We start from the raw sequence: 5211 nt of genomic DNA on the forward strand, positions 1-5211 counted from the left end.
GAGAAGAGTGCAGTCTAGGCCCAGTCCCCTAGCAGCAGTGGCAGCAGTGGTGGCAGTAACTGCTTCTGGAACTCTTGTCCCACAGTTGGTGGGGGGATTGAGTGGCTGATTAGAGGGGGAATTGTAGGGATTTCATTCCTGGTGCTGAAAGAAGGATTCTCTTGCTTTGCCCATTCTTCAATCTTGGCCACAGTCCCGGGTGGTGGTCCTGGGGTGAGGAGGAGCACTAGTGTAGTGGAGTTTGTGGTGGCAGTGGAGAGGGTATCCTCATAGTTTCAGGGCAGAAAAGAGTGCTTGTGATCAATCACAGCCAAGAACACAGACCAGGAGAAAAGTAAACACCTCTCCTTAAATCATACCACCTTGGAAGAACTGAAAATTAACAGGTCCTTAGAAGTATCAGTAAAATCAGCTGCACAAAATCCCTGAAGCTTGGCATAGTACACAATCCACACTGGAAGCGAGTACTAATTTAACAAAGACCTAAAGTCAAATAATTGGCTGAGAAAAAGAGCAAACAGTGGAAAAAAATAATAGCTCCTACATCCAAAGCCTCCAAGAAAAATATGAATTGTTCCCAGTTCATGTAAGAGGTCAAAAAGGATTTTGAAAATCAAGTAAGAGAAATAGGGGGAAAATTGGAAAGAGAAATGACAGTGATGCAAGAAAATCATGAAAAATGAGTCAATAGTTTGTTAAAGGAGACCCAAAAATACAGTGAAGAAAATAACACCTTAAAAAATAGACTATCATTCGAGCTGAGTCTTGATAAAAGCCAAGGAAGCTTGGGTTGGAGTACTATTTGTGGGCCAGAGTGTCTGTATCAGAGACCATGTGGAAGGTAGTCAAACAAATTAGAAGAAGAAAGATGTACCTCCATGATTTTTTAAATCCTCGTCAGGTCACCTTAGATATGGAGAAGCCCAAGGCCATCTATTCCCATATTCTGCTGCAAAAGATGAGGACAGGTACTCATGCAAGCGGCCTAGAGGGCGGCCTAGGAACTTCCAATCTATGTGCAGGATGCACTGGGGGCAGCGACCCTGGGCGGTTGGTTGGGTTGGTGCTCTGGTGGTGGGAGCAGCCTTCTGAGTCCAGCGCTTGGGGGTGGGATCCTCAGGCCTCTCCTCTGCGCAGTTGCCGCTTGCTCCTGTTATTCATAGCGGTGGCGGCAAGCTATGGTGGCAGCCCTAAAGGAGCTATGGAAAGACCTGGAAGAAGTGAAGGAATTACTGGGAAAGGCCACTAGAAAAAGAGTCTGTGATGTCCTAACAGCAGAAAAGTCCAAGTTAGAGAGCGAAATCAAGCATAAGACAAAGCAGGACAAAAGGAGAAACTATTGATAATGAGAAACCAGCAGCTGTGGTTGCCCCCATTTCTGTTGGGTACACAGTGAAAATCAACAATTATGGTTGGAAACAATCAGATAAATATGTGAAAATCTCCATCACCCTAAATGGTGTTCATCAAGTCCCCACTGAGAATGTACAGGTGCAGTTCACAGAGAGGTCATTTGAAGTTCTTGTAAAGAATCTTAAAGGGAAAAGCTATTCTATGACTGTCAATAACCTCTTGAAGCCCATCTCTGTAGAACATAGTTTTAGAAAGATCAAGACTGATACAGTTCTTGTACTATGCAAAAAGAAGCAGGAACAGAAATGGGATTACCTGACCCAGGTGGAGAAAGAATGCAAAGAGAAGGAAAAATCTTCCTTTGATAATGGCACAGATCCTAGTGAGGGGCTGATGAATGTTTTGAAGAAAATTTATGAAGATGGAGATGATGAAATGAAGAGAACTATTAATAAAGCCTGGGTAGAGTCAAGAGAGAAACAAGCCAAAGGAGGGCGAATTTTTAGACAAAAAAGTCCTTTCAGCCACCAGTGTGGAAATATTCTTTCCAATAAGGAACTGTTGCTGAGTTGCACAGATGCCTTTGACAAGTATATTGTTTACACAGTGTTCTTCCAAGTAAAACCGTGAACTCTTTCCATTTCATGCTGGAGGATTTATTTAAAATAAAATATGCTTATTTTAGAAAACTTCTTTCAAGGAAAGTTGCCTTAGTGGCCTGGTTTTTAGGTGCAAGAAAGGGTTATTATTTCCTCACTTCAATGTCACAAAAAGTTTTCCAATTAAAAAGCTATATATTCCTTTTCTCTGGTGTTCATCTGCACAATTAAAAGGGTTGAAGCTACGGTCAAAATAATCTTGCTTTTCCTTCAAGGTTGGCATGGACATTAGTCTTTAGTCCTTCAACTAGATTTATTTTAGGAGGAGTGAGTATAAAATTTGAGGTGTGAGTCTGTGTTGTTAATAGGTTGTGGTATAAATTGACCCTTGATCCTTAAGGAACAGGGAAGGGGAATGTTCAGTTAGTTATAATTGGTATAAAGAGCACTTGATTGAAATTTAAAAGATTAACTTAATAACCAACCAGGTGTTACCACAAGGCATGTCTATAAATATTAGGGAATTATTTGAAAATATACTAAAAATTCAAACAAGTTATAACAGAGAGCAAATAAGCCTAGAGTGGTAAGAACTAATTTCAAATTCCACCTGAATTTTAATAGTTAATAACAATAATAAAATAAAGAAAAAAAAAGAGGACAGATTAAAGTATTTTCTGTTCCAAAGGATTTTCTCTTTAAAAAAATACATATTCAAAAGCAGAATTGGCCAATTATTTTTTAAAAAGCTACAGAAGCTCACAGAAGAAAATAATTCCTTAAAAATTAGAATTTGGTAAATGGAATCCATGAAACATCAAAAAGAAGAAAATGTGAAATACTCATTGAAAAAACAACAGATCTGGAAAATAGATTGAGGAGAAATAATTTAAGAATTATTGGACTACCTGGAAATCATGATTGAAACAATAGCCTAGATATCATATATTTTTTCTTCTGTTTTTCTTTTAGTTTTTAAATTTTTAAAATTTGTTTGTTTACTTTGAGTTTACAAGATTCAGTACCCCAGTTTTTTGAGTTTCAAATTTTCTTCCCCTCTCCCCACTCTCCCCGTGGCAGCATACAATCAGGTATAAGATCTGTGTATATTTTCACATTAGATATTGGTCAGGTTGTAAAGAAGGATTTTAATGGATGGAAAGGACAATGGGAAAGAGAAAACCAAACCAAACAAGAAAGAGAAAGACAGCAGGTAATTTGCTTCAATCTTCATTCAAACTCTGCTCTTTCTGGTTCTTTCTCTGAATGTACTTATCTTTCTCCATCATGAGTGTTGTGGAGTTTACGTATAGCCCTGCATTGCTGAGAAGAGTCCGGTCTATCAAAGCAGGTAATCAAAAATACTTTGTATCTGTAATGGTTTACAAATTTTTCCTGGTTCTACTCTTCTCACTCAGCATCAGTTCGTATAAGCCCCTAGAGGTAGATATGAAGTCCATCTGCTCTTTGTTTCTTATGGCTCAATGGTATTCCATTACATTCATATACAATAACTTGTTTAGCCATTCCCCAAATGATGGGCATTCCCTTCATTTTAAATTCTTTGCCACCACAAAAAGAGCTGCTATAAATATTTTTGTGCATATGGGTCTTCCTCCTGCTTCTCTGTTCTCTTTGGGATACAACCCTAGAAGTGGTATTGCTGGGTCAAAGGATATGAAATTACTTATAGCCCTTTGGGCATAGTTCTAGATTGCTCTCCAGAATGGTTGGATCAGTTCACAACTCCACCAGCAATGTATTAGTTTTCCAATTTTTCCACATACTCTCCAGCATTTATCATTTTCCTGTTTTGTCATCTTAGCCAATCTGAGTGGTGAGATGTGGTACCTCAGAGTTGTTTGGATTTGCATTTCTCTAATCAATAGTGATTTAGAGCATTTTTTCATATGCTTATAGGTATCTTTAATGTCTTCCTCTGAGAACTGTCTTTTCATATCCTTTGATCATTTATCAATTGGGGAATGACTTGTATTCTTATAGATTTGACTCAATTCTCTGTATATTTTAGAAATGAGGCCTTTATGAGAAACATTAGTTGTAAAAATTCTTTCCCAATTTCCCACTTCCCTCTTAATGTTGGTTACATTGGCTTTGTTTGTACAGAAGCTTTTCAGTTTCATGTAATCTAAATTTTGAATTTTTCATTTTATAATGCTCTCTAAGTCTTGTTTGGTCATGAAATCTTCCCCTCTCCATATATCTGACAGGTAAACTATTCCTTGCTTTCCCAGATTGCTTACAGTATCATCCTTTATACCTATATCACACACTCATTTAGACTTAATTTTGGAATACAGTGTTAGATAATGGTCTATGCCCAGTTTCTGCCATACTGTATTCCACTTTTCCCACCAAATTTTGTTAAATAGTGAGTTCTTATCCCCAAAACTGGCATCTTTGGGTTTATCAAACAGTAGATTCTTATAGTCATTGAGTGCTGAGTCTCATGTACTCAGTCTATTCCATTGATCTACTACTCTATTCCTCAGCCAGTACCAAGTAGTTTTGATGACTGCTGCTTTATAATAGAGATTAAATCTGGTACAGCTAGGCCGCCTTCCCTAGCATTTCTTTTCATTAATATGCTTGATATTCTGGAGTTTTTGTTCTTCCAAATGAATTTTGTTACTATTTTTTCTAGGTCTATAAAGTAATTTTTTGGTAAATTGATTGGTATGGCACTAAATAGGTAATTTAATTTAGGTAAAATTTCCATTTTTATTATATTAGCTCAACCCAGCCACAATCAACTGATGTTTTTCTAATTAGTTTGATTTGTTTTAAAAGTGTTTTGTAGTTGTGTTAATATATGTCCTGGCTTTGTTTTGGAAGGTAGATTCCCAAATATTTTATGTCTACAGTAACTTTAAATGGGATTTCTCTTTCTATCTCTTGCTGTTGGATTTCATTAGAAATATATAGGAATGCCTAGGATTTATGTGAGTTTATTTTATATCCTGAAACTTTGCCAAATTGATTTATTGTCTCAAGTAGTTTTTCACTTGATATTTTAGGATTTTCTAAGTATATCATCATACCATCTGCAAAGAGTGATAGCTTGGTCTCTTTTTTGCCTGATTTGATTCCTTTGATTTCCTTTTCTTCTCTAATTGCTACAACTAAGATTTCTAGTACCAGATTGAATAAGAAGGGTGATAGTGGACACCCTTGTTTCACCTTTGATTTTATAGGAAATGCTTGTAGCTTGTCCCCATTTCATATAATACTTTTTGAT

General features: G+C 36.9%; 1 pseudogene; it reads left to right on the forward strand.

Moving 5' to 3' along the window:
• Positions 1-1159: 1159 nt before the first annotated feature.
• Positions 1160-2254, forward strand: LOC138166789 (calcyclin-binding protein-like; annotated as a pseudogene).
• Positions 2255-5211: the final 2957 nt, after the last annotated feature.

This window comes from Petaurus breviceps, unplaced genomic scaffold (genome assembly GCF_028583685.1).
Source record: "Petaurus breviceps papuanus isolate PSGF00001 unplaced genomic scaffold, PetGlider_PUasm1.0 226, whole genome shotgun sequence".
Lineage (NCBI taxonomy): Eukaryota > Metazoa > Chordata > Mammalia > Diprotodontia > Petauridae > Petaurus > Petaurus breviceps.